General features: G+C 40.7%; 1 protein-coding gene across 2 annotated transcripts in view; it reads right to left on the bottom strand.

Annotated features, from left to right (window-relative positions):
• The window catches only part of FHIT (fragile histidine triad diadenosine triphosphatase), a 1,347,126-nt gene that overhangs the window by 1,316,444 nt on the left and 18,368 nt on the right, over window positions 1-12,314 (bottom strand). Inside the window, exon 1 of one of the 2 annotated variants that reach the window (XM_023621204.2) lies at window positions 3,219-3,378. The exons of the other annotated variant lie outside the window; for it this stretch is intronic. The gene's annotated coding sequence lies outside the window, so the exon portion shown is untranslated. Of the gene's footprint in view, window positions 1-3,218; window positions 3,379-12,314 lie in introns of those variants that run through there. 2 annotated transcript variants of the gene reach the window in all.

The raw sequence follows: 12,314 nt of genomic DNA, 5'->3' as shown, positions 1-12,314 counted from the left end.
CCTCTCAAAAATATGAGGTAAAACAAAAGAGGCAAGCCACAGAAGACTATATATAATATTATTTCCTATATACAACATTCAAAAAGGCAAAAAGAAATACTATCTTGTTTTGGAATGTAAGTGGCAAAAAACTATAGAGAAAAGCAAGGGAATGATTTACACAGAATTCAATCTACATTTATCTTGAAGGCAAGAGAGGAGCTGTAACAGGGGAGAAGCTTTGGGGGCATTCTGGAACATGTAACACTCTATTTCTTGGCCTGGGGAGAGGTATCTGGATGTTTGGTTCATTATTTTCTTTAAACTGTAGAGATATACTTTCAAAAATTATTTTGTATGTATGCTGTGTTTCACAATTTTAAAACATATAAGAGTAATCACCAAAAGAAGAAAAATGTCCAAACCAATGGAGGGAACAATATGGAGAAAAGAAAATTCAATCAATTCTCTACGGAAGACTGGAATGAAACAGAGGCAAAGGAAAGCACAGTGAATAAAAACACGAAAGAAAATATTTAAAATAAGTTCAAATATGTCAGGGATCAGAGTAAATGGATTTTTTTTTAAACCTTGCTATGTGATGTTTATAAGAAACACATCTAAAACATAAAGAGAGTTTGAAACGAAAAGTATAGAAAACTATCCATGAAAAAACAGGAACCAAAAAGAAAGCTGGTGGAAATAGCATTAGGCAAAACAGAAGTAAGCTATTTGTATTGGTTATCTATTGCTACATAACAAATTATCCAAGAATTAATGACTTAAAAATAACAATTTATTATCTCTCATGGTTTCTACAGATCAGGAATTCTAACAGGGTACAGTAAGCCGGCTTTTCTGTATGCTGCAATGCCTGAGGCCTCAGCAGGAAGACTTGGAGATCGGGGGCTGGAATCATCTGATGGCTCATTTCCTCACACGTCTGCCAGTTGTTGCTGAGGGTTAGCTGAGACCTTAGCTGGAGCTAGCAGCTAGAATACCTACATGTGCCCTCTCCATGTGGCTCAAGTCTCCTCACAGTAGGGTGGCTGGGCTTCAAAGCCAAGAGTTCCCAAAGAGAGAGCCAGGCAGAAGCTATATTCCTTCTGACCTAGGCTTGGAAGCCATATTAATACCACTCACACAGCACTCCACTGGTCAGGGCAGTCACAAACCCTCACCCAGATTCAAGGCGAGAGGACAACCTCTCCATCTCGCAGTGGGAAGAGTGTCAATCACACTGAAAGAAGAGCACATGGAACTGGATAAATGTGTTGGTGCAACCACCTTTGGAAAACAATGCCACAGCATTCTTCACAAGTACACATGGATCAGAAGCAAAAATTGACCATATATTAGGCCTCAAAGGTAGTCTCAAAAAATATATAGAACAGATATCAACCAAACAATTCTCTGATCACAACTCATTAAAGTTAGATACTGACTATGAAATGAGATTTTAAAAATATGTTTGAAACTAACAATCTTTACAACAATTTCCCTTTCTGAGGTAGGGCTGGACAGGCCATTGAATAAATCTCACTGCATTAGGATCCACATCTGGAGGCAAGGATCACTAGTTTGGTTGTGGATATCTTGCATTTGAGGTGCCTTGGCAACATCTAAAAGAAAATGTCCAGGTAAGGAGTTGGATATATGTGTCTGTAGCTCAGAGAGGAGGTCTGGGAGTGGTGAGTTATCTCTAAGAAGGAAGTAACTGCAGTTGTGAGTACGATGTGACTGTCCAGGGAGGTGTAGGAAGAGAAGAGGGCCTAGGACTGATCCTTGAGGAAGCTCAACATTTAACCGGTGTGTTGAGAAAGAGGCATCATGTAGGAGAAAGAAGAGCTTTCAGGGAAGTAAAATAAAAACTTTAAGTGTCACAGAAAGGACAAGTGATATAAGTACTGAAAATGCCCTCTATGATGTCATTGAGGAACTCAAAGAGAACTGTTTTGTGAACTGACGGAGACAGAATTCTGTTTGGAGTTGGTTAAGAGATAAGTGGAAATCATTAAAATGAAGACAGTGAGTATGGACAATCCCAGACACATTTGGGTGTGAAGGGGAGGAAAGACAGTAGCAACTGGAGGAGGACAAAGGACTGAAAGAGGGGGTTTTGCATAGTTCTTAAACAGAAAAACACCTGAGCAGGTGTCAAGATGATGAGAAGATCCAGTTGAGAGCCTGAATGCAAAAGAGTGAGAAAGAGTAATCAGTCCTGAGGGGTCCCAGAAAGTCAAAAGGGACAGATGGTGGGACTGGTATTCAAACAGAGCTTTGGTCTCACCTTAATCATACAACGTCTTGTGACAGGCACTCATGCTATTGTTTTAAATTACCACTTTCTCCTCTGTGTATGTTTTATCACCTTAAGTATTAGTGTCTAAACTCTTTCAAATTTATGGCTTTTATTGTTCAAACCAACCCCACCCTGCCTGAGCACTGTGAGCCCCAGATTCTATTACCAGCACCAAATAGTCATTCAGGAAATACTTGTTGAATAAACAAGTACAAGCGGATTCTTCAGCTTTTGTATACATCTCCAGTACAGAAACATTTCCTGAACATTTGTGCATGTGTGTGAGCTAGATGTCCAAAGTGGGAGCATGTCAGGATCAGAAAACTCTTGTTCCAGGGTGCTTTGGGTACCTATCTCCGGACAAAAGTCAGAAATAATCACTCCAATTAGCCCTCTCTTTCCCATGTTTGCTTTGACCGGAAAATCTAAGGACCTAAACTTCTACAATTCAAGTGCAGCTGCAATTTGTTATACCACTTCCCACCTTCTCATGCCTAACTCATCTCCATTTTGTTCTAAAGCAGACGGGCTGTGCAACCTTCATACGACCCCCTCCAAGACATAAATTACATTTAAATGAATCCAAATAGGTTTGGGCTTCAGCCTCTCTCGAAAGACATAAAGGATAGCCTCCCAGAAAATCTTTACCAAGCCCAAACCCTTCACTCCATTATCCAGCCCTCAGTTCCCTTAAAAATCAGTCTGAATTTAAATATAGAAACCTTCCTCGAATATAGAAACCTCCTTTGATTACAATTCATCTTCTCCCAATTGAAACCTACCTCTGGGAACCACGCAACCACACCTTACTTAAGGCCACATTACCCAGAACTGAGCGATTGCCTCATATGTTGCCTTCTGCAGCCCTCACCTGACCAGACTGCCACATTAAGGGATTGGTTATTGACCTTTAAGTCTTTAACAATTATCTACATACCTAGGAAAGAAGTCTGTTCACTCAGGAATGAAGACAAGACACCAGAATGAAGACACTGAATAAATTCAGCCCTCGTTTTCATTCTTGTGCTGGGTTCAGCGAACTGTTACTGCAGACAAATTATTGCAACATTCTTTCAAATGATAGCCAATTTTCAACTAAGAGAAGATTCTTAAACCTTTTTTCTACATATCGGTGAAAACCAGGCAGTTGGAAAATATAGCACTGGTTAAACTACCTGATGACAAATGAATATTTTAAATGCGTGGAATTATTTGAGAATCTGCATACTGACTTAAACCCTCACAAGAAACGGCAGCAAAGACCCCAAAAACTTGACACTTCTCAGGTATATTCCTAGAAGTTTTATTTCAATTTATATGTTTGTATTTCTTAGAGATTATTTTCAGAATCTGTGAAACTTCAATATTTTTAGAGTTGAGGGGGTGATCAAAATATTTTTTAGTTTTGTTATTCACCTAGATAACTAATTGATATTGTCAAAATGGATGTGAAAGTCTTTCCAGTAAACCATAAGTTTGACAAAGATACAGACCACATCTGTCTTGTTCAATATTGAATCCATATTCTCTAGGACACTGTCTGGCACAGAACATACACTCAATAAAATTTGCTTAATAAAGGAATAAGTTTGCATTACTATTAAAACTAAAGAGTGGTTGAGAATTCTTAAGCTAGGGTTAGTTTTTTTACTTTTGTTCTTGCTTTTTTTTCCTTTTCTCAATTTGTACTCTAGGCTTTCATAAGACGAAAAGATCTCTTTCTATGGGAGCCTATATTTCTGTGGCTAAGACACACATACACACACACACAGAAGACACAACACCACACACCGTCACCACACCTGTTCAATGCTGTCCAATATTTGCCAGGCATTGGAAACGTAAATTTGCCAAGAAGCACGAGCTCTGGAAAATCATTACGTGACATCTGAGGAGCAGAATACCAATCAGCCAGTAATTAGCATCTTAAAATTCAGAGAGTTAGAGACAAATCAAATTCCATAAAATCTCAGGGAGCATGACCCTGGCTGGGTTGGCACCCCGGCTATGAGGAGTCAGTTGCTTTGTCTGACCACCCAGACAGGACGTGAACATACCATGGTGAGTCTAATCCCAAAGGAGACACTTTGACAATGTGACATTTGCACAGGGATGCCCTAATGTGGCCCCAGTGTGTTTTCTCAGAATGGGATGACATTTCAATTCAAACAGCTCCGCTCCCAATAGCACAAACCATCCCCAAACTCTAATAACCCAAATTTGAGAAAAAGCGGGTCATCTCTGAGAGAAACTGAGGTTGTATGGATGCGATATTAAAATAATCCATTTTTAAGGAAGGTCAGATTAGATATTCAGTGTTTAATCTCATTCATCATCATTCCATCATTCCATAGACCTCAGATAGGCTTAGTCTAAAAAACAGTCCTCGTTTGAGCAAAACCCTGTTCTTGGAGCATCCACACTGGATACTTTTCAATGAATATTGAAACCAGTTACAAAACTGTGCTACCAAGAGGTGTGGCAAGTGATTATCAGTGCAGTGTGTCCTCACTAAACCCCTGCTGCCTAGAACTGCTGTCCACATGCAAGTCCGTCCAAGGAGGTAGGGCCACTGCTGTTATTGCTGGCTCCAGCCTATATAAGGTCACCTTTCTTACACGGCTAATGCATTCTAAAGGAAGAAACAGACAGGTTGGAGAACACCAATTCCCCATTTGGTTTCTGCAGTTGCCCACGTGACTTGGGGAACGTACCCTTAAGAGGAGTCCAGGATGAAGAGCTGAATGAACGTCCAACCAGACTGTCCCAGCCCTCAGGGTAAATGCTCTGCCCCTACCACGCAGACTGCGTGTGCCTGGTTTAAATCTGCTCCCAACCTGAGTCAAGGGTGACTGTTCTGCCAGGCCCCCACTCCACTGCAGGGTCACGCAGCAGCCTGTGCTCCTCCTGGCTCCTGGCCCAATGCTTGGATGGCCCAACTACGTCACTGCAGAGAGGGAGTCTGGTTGTGCCCTCCTCTGAACTCTCCATCTGGAAGATTCTCTGGCCTCCTTCCCTCTCATTTTTAATCTGACAGACACTGCTGGACAGGGAAACTCAGAGCAGACCAAAGTTCATCTTCTCTTTCCCGCTTCTCAGTTGGCATAATCACAGGGGCAGAATGAGGTTGGCATGGACCAGGATGCCAGGAATTAAATGAGAGTCCCTCACCACTGGACCACATTAGTCCTGCCTTCCAAAGTCTTAATTAGTCCTCCTCTGCCTGGCATACCCACTTGCCTTTGGAACCCAGGGAGGTGGCCAGGTAAGAGGCCATGCTCACAGCAAAAAACATCAACAAAATATTGGTTGAGAATGGCGGTCACAAACGCCTGCTGGCTCATGGCTTTGCAATAACAGTCAGTTTTGAGGTCTGGGCCCCAGCGGCAAGATTTCTACTCCCCTTTCTAATGCAGACAGTTCTAACAGCGTTATTTTGAGTGATATTCAGCCACCATCTCAATTTGGAAGCAAAATGATCTTAACAAACAGTGGCAGACTTGACAGACAGGCTATTGAGCCTGGGGACCAAAACAAAGAACAAAAAGAAAAAGAAAGGAAGGATTGATGGCAAATAAAGAGAGGAAAATGAACACTGCAAAGAGAAATGAGGAGGATTACAGGACTAGATACTTCAGCTCTACAACTCTGAAAGGAGCTGTGAACATAACAATGGACTTGGGGTTGGAACAATGGGGGAGGGGGGTCCCAGAAAGGGGACAGAGCAGCAGCTTTTGGGAATTCTGAGACTGGGACAGACTCGGCGCTAGCAGTGGAACAGATTCGACAGTAAGTAACATTTGAGAGGTTTCAAAAGACAATGAGTCTTAATTCTGTCCTGTTTTGTACCTCTTGAACTACAATGACACACCAAAATTTGCTATTTTTCTAAGAGGACATTCACAGATACAATGGAAACTCTGAGTACATTTTTTCCCTCTGCATTCATTATCTCTGGCCCTTATCCACAGGACTATTGCAGACTAAATTGGATTTTGGATCACTGGTACTGAGGCGCTACAATTAATTAACAATAGAAACATAATATTTACATCCAGGCCTAACAACATCTGACATTTAAACTATTCTGCCAGTCCGGCAAATTCCATTCGACAAATTTTTATTTTAATGAACATGACAGGCCACAGTTTACATGATAGGCCAAGAAGCAGAACAGAGTTGATCTCTTGGCATGTGCTTTCAATGCCTGGTGATGCTGCAGGGAAAACAAGCTGGGGAACTGTCAGAATAACAGAAAGACCAGATCCCCAGTTCCACCCAGACACACCAAGGACACATGTCCCCCAACAAAGATCCTAGTATGAAACTGTCCTTGTTTCCGGTGCAAGCTCGAAGTTAAACACCTATTGCCATTTATGATCCACTGGATAATTTTTCTATCTTTAGGCTGCTTAAATTTTCTTTGGGGGCACTAAAATCCCTTAGTCCTTCCTAATTAAAAAGTGATAAACGTTTTGCAAGGCATCCAATAATGTGCAAAATACACAAGAGCTGGAACTGATGCAGCTTTTTCAGTTGGCATAAGACTGGCCTTCCGTATTTTGCCAGATGGTGTATCTCAGTAAGTCCCCAATCCCTGACTCAAGCGAGGGGCACTGTCAATATGATGCTGAAGCAGAGATTGTCTTCAAATGCTGTCCTATTTTGCACTATACTAACAACACGGGTCTAACATTTTTTTCTTGCTGAAGCTTTCACAGCAAAAGAAGTTTTCATTTTCCAGTGACTCATTATTCAAGCCAAGAGAAGATGGTACAGATGAGGAGAAAAGTTCCATCCCCATAAGAACCATGCAAATTTGCTAGACATCAGTGTCAGAGACCAGATCTTCCAGCCTGACCTCCTATTGCTCCTCTATGGGTTACTGGTCTAAAGGACACTGGGTGAGATAGTGTGGATTTCTCCAAACCCACCTCCACTAGCCCAAAAATGTGTACGCAAAGGATGGAGATGAAGATGAAAACTGCAAAGAGAGCCAGGTAGTTAGAGAGAAGCTTAACAGATGTGGAAAGCAGATAAAGGAGTGAAAGACTAACAACAAAATGCCAGAAGGAGCTCTTCTTATCAGAAGGGCCATATATTTCTAGTTCACATGTTGAAAACACTCTTTATCCTATTACATCAATTCATAAAAACTGAAATAAAGCTCCACTTTAAAAGACTTATTTGGAATACGGATTTGGTTCATGAGTTCCAACCTCAGCAACTGAAATAATCACCTTCACAATGATTTGTCTTCAAGCTGTGGCTCTGAATAGACTCGAAATGGTAACTATGCTCCATATTACTTCTAAATATGGCCATGAAACTAGAACATAAAGTCCCCAAAGGACAACAGCATTTCTACTATTATAATCTAATTTAGATACAACAGGGTTTCAGTCGAGTCGATAACATGCATGAATAAACTGTGGACGGACACACACACACACACACACACACATTATAATAACAATCATGTTTGAGGGCTTTCCATGCATCCCCTCATGTATAACTCTATGAGATAAGTACTAGTATGAACTCTATTACTCACTGAGGAAAGGGCAGTTAGAGATACCTGACCTTCCTAAGAGGAGCAGTCCAAGGTCACAGACAGGTGAGGGGCAGCACTGAGGAGCAAATCCAAGCCTGCCTCCCTCCAGAGCCCATGCTCCACACAACACACTGGCATATGACAGCATCCGCAAGGGAGACGGCATGAAGGAATTGATTCCTTTGACAATAGTCAAAATATCTTTTAAATATCAGGTATAAAACATTTTCAGCCCACCAGATGCTTATTTAGTTTTGAAAAATCAGTTTTTACAGAGCTGCTATAAGTAGTTTCATGTTTGTTAATGCCTGGTTATATTCTTGAAAAAGTAGAGGGCTTATAGAGAAAAGATGCATTTCTTAAAGACCGGAGAAAAAACAAGACCCGACCTGGATTCAACTGAAAACATTTGACAGAACTCAAATGAACAGAATCTGTAACTTTAACATATCTTTGCAGAGGGCATGTACCAAAATGGTCATATCAAATTCAGAACACAAAAGACTTAACATGCTTATTGTTGTAAACAAAGGCATTTGGTTAAATGAAAGTTCCATCAAAGCTTAATAACCAAATTCAAGTGAACACAAAGTAAAGGGTTATATACTTTCTGCGGTTTCAGTAATAGCTAATCTAATCATGTTAAATGGAGGGTTATTGTTGATTCCCTTGCCTCTGTTTCATAAATTAGATAAGCAACCTGGCAGTTACAGTACTTCAGAGTTTTATTCGACTAAGTGATTTTAAGGCTATCTCAAAATATCACAAAGTCATGACTTGAATGACTGCTGAATTGTACCTTGCTTTCTATCACTACGTTTGTACTTTTGACCACTGTTAAGTAAAAAGCTTCCTGTAAACTATAACTATTCTATAAAGCTCAATTTATATCTACAGAAGCGACCATTTAGAAGGCAAAGCGCCATTGATACAGTATTAGCTGATATTCCATTTCACCAGGGCCAAGCTTGTAAAATATAAACTATAAGAGCAGTCAAGTATTATTTATTTCTTCTGATCCAAAACTCAGGAACAGTAGAATTTCTCTGGTTAATGATGTTTCATAGCACATTTCCAATTTTCTACTACAGTGTATTGATTTGGAATATTAATACAGTTTTCTTCCCTGCCTAAAGGACACACACAGCTTGTGCCCAGGGTCCCGTGGGACGTGCCTCCAAAGATAGTGGAGGTGGCATCTCATCAGGCAGCTGAGGGGTGGCAACACGAACCAAGGCATTTTCCTTACTGAAAGAATGTTCTGGTTGAATGTCGGGCCTTTTGATAACAGGAAACGCTTCCTGAGCCTTTGCACTTGGAGACGAGGCTCGACACCTGCAGTTCTGAGAGCTGATGAGTTGCCCTTCACAAAAGCAGTCTATTTTCCTGCATTTTCCCCCTGTGCCCTGATATGGTTACTTTCAATTACTCTGATAGCCCAAGAAGGAAAATATCCCTCTTTCCATATTTCATTCACATAACAAGAATCTGCAAGCTGTTCTGTATGACAGATGAGGACTGTGAGCTGAAGCAACTTGTTCCGCCTGTCAGCCTCCAAGAACCCACAGCAATGAGGTACAACCGTGATGACATTACTAGAGAAGAAGTGGGTCAAATACACGGTCACTTTAAAACAGAATGTCAACTGTTCTTTCTCCTTCAGTAATTTGATGCACAGAAGGAAAAGAAAAGAGGTCCTCTCTGCTATTAGTGCACGCACACACACAAATGCAAATATTATTAAAATTATTGTTCCCATAATTCCTTAAATGGCTTTTTCAGCCTCCGGCCAATCAGTCAATAAAGGTTTACTAAGCATCTACCATAAGCCAGACACTGAACTAGGCAGAGTGTTGAAAACAGCTCTGCCTTGTAGCATTTACAGCCTGGGTAAAGGACAAACATGAACCTGATGGAGACTGATGTAAGTACGGAAGGCTGTAAATGAAGCACAAGGCATGAAAGGGGCTTATGAGATGAGAACTAGCCAAGTCTTATGGGTCAGAATAAGTTTCCCGGTGGAAGAGACATTTAAGCTAAGGCCTCAAGTAGAATAAGTAGCCAGGTAAGAGGTGAGGGGAAGAGTTCTAAGCAGAGGGCCTTTCTCTTCAAAATGATCCCGTTCAAGGCCACAAAAGCCTCAAGATGTAGGAGAAGGTATAATGGAGTAAATGGAGCCATGGACTCCACTACTGGGAGTTACTATATTTTCCTTATTTTAACCCCTAGTTTAGAAAGTTAACTAATTAAAGAAACATTTTTAAAAGCATTAGTATGCTTCAGTTCTATCTTGCCACATAAGAGCAAAAGTTAATCATAACCACATCTTCTTGCTGATCTAAATATTAAGGTAGATTTTACTTCAAAAAAAATCTAATTTATCTTGACTGTATTGGTTAAAACCCATGGGTTATTTTTAAAAATATGTTTTGACAGCAGTGAAACTTGCAGCACATACAACACCAAGAGGGTAAATTCGTTCAGGGTACAACTACATGAAAATTAACACAAGCAGTTGGTAAATGTGATTTTAAAAAAGAAAAAAAATTCTACAACTACATGCCACAACAGGTGGACATTAAGAAGATAAACATTCTCTTCTCTAATATTTGGTCATGAAAATCCTGATTTGTTCTTGCAGAAAATTGTTTTGGATTATCACTCAGTTCTCTTACAGCACACAATTTTGTTCCATGGGCTCAACAAACTGGAACAGAGAGGGGAAAACGGATTTATTCATAAGTATGCTTGCCCTTTCTACTAAACCCTAAAGTGTGATGTCTGGATTGTTTTCTTTCCAAACTCAAAATCCATCCCCAGAACCCAAAATCAGTAAAAATTGCATTAGCATGACTCAGGGCTGAATTTGGCCCTAAAAACTCAACGACTGAGTAGGGCTACAAGTATGGGGCAAGTTTTCTTTTTATAATCTCTTTAACAATTACCAGCAATGACTTTAGTAGCTACTCTAAAAAGAGCCCAACCTAGGGCTACTTAAAAAAAATATATTGTACAAACTATGAGAATTAATAGTCCCATTCTACCCAGTTACTTAGATCTTATCAAGAGTTCAATCTAGAAGGTATATTTTCAGAGGAAGATTGGCCAAATCAGAAAGCACCTACAAGGGGGCAACCAGAATGCTGAGGGCTTCTGAACTTCACATAAGGAACAACTGAAGTACCCGGGGAGATTCAGCCCGAAGAAAATTAATGAGAGACACAAACACTGCTTTCATATATTTGATGGATCATTCATTGATAAAGCCATTCCGTTCCATTGAGCACTTCCTCTGTGCAAGGCACTGTATGCAAGGCAACGAAGACACAACACTGAGTGAGAAAGTCCAGTCTTTTATTAACAAATGGAAGAGAAAATGGCCTTTCTCTGTGGTGCTTCACAGGCTATGATATAGCAGAGCAGAGTACAGATTCTGGAATCACAGCACTAGAGTCTAAGCCTGTAGTGGGTTGAACGGCAGTCCCTCAAAAGATACGTTTGCATCAAATCCCTGGGGCCTGCAAATGTGACCTTATTCATAAAAAGGGTCTCTACAGATAGAATTAAGTTAAGAATCTTGAGATGAAGTCACCCTGGATTATTGGGATGGGCCCTAACTACAAAGACTAGCGTCCTTGTAAGAGAAAGGCAGATGGAGTTTTGAGACAAATAGAAGAGGAAAAGATACAGAGACGACTAGGTGAACTAAATAGCTATGCAGCCACGAGCCAAAGAATCCCTGGAGCCAGCAGAAGCTGGAAGAGGCAAGACAGGATTCTTCGCTAGAGCCTTTTGAGGGAGCATACAATAGGCCTGGCACTCTGTGACATTAAATTCCTTAAAAAGTACACAGGACAAAATTCCCTACATGAGCCACCATCCCTTGGATAAGAATGGAGGGGTTACTCTTTACCCAAACTAGAACATGAAAATATCTCACAATCAAAGCTAGAGGAGGACAAGCCAGTGGGTCTTCAAAGAGGATAAACCTACCTCTGCAATTGTCTCCCTTCTTGGATTCAGAATATTTCAGACACTGCCGACACTCTGGAAGGCAAAGGCAAAATGTGCGGCAGGCCAGGCAGTAGGTCTAGGAAATTAAGATATAGCTGCCTACTCCTATTGTGGTGCAGCTGCAGGGCCAGAATATCATGGTTCACTTGGGCCCAGTTTGGCTGAAAAGACACAGGTTTCAAATAAAGCTAGACAGGAGAATAGATAAATAAAACTACGGAACAGTCACATAATGGAACATTATACAGGAGTCAAACCAAATAAAGAAAGGTCCAGAACAGTGTATATCGTGCGTTACTTTTGTGTAAGAAAGGAAGGAAAATAATTTATATACATATTTGCCTGTGTGCATTAAAAATGCTGAAAAGATGCAAAAGAAACTAATGTAAGTGACTACACTAAGGAAAATGGGGGCAGAAATGGGAGTATGAGGACAGGAGCAGGAGCAAAACTTCACTTTATACC

This window comes from Equus caballus, chromosome 16 (assembly GCF_041296265.1).
Source record: "Equus caballus isolate H_3958 breed thoroughbred chromosome 16, TB-T2T, whole genome shotgun sequence".
NCBI lineage: Eukaryota > Metazoa > Chordata > Mammalia > Perissodactyla > Equidae > Equus > Equus caballus.
Note: the sequence above shows the minus strand (reverse complement) of the source record. Positions and strands in the feature narration are given on the sequence as shown.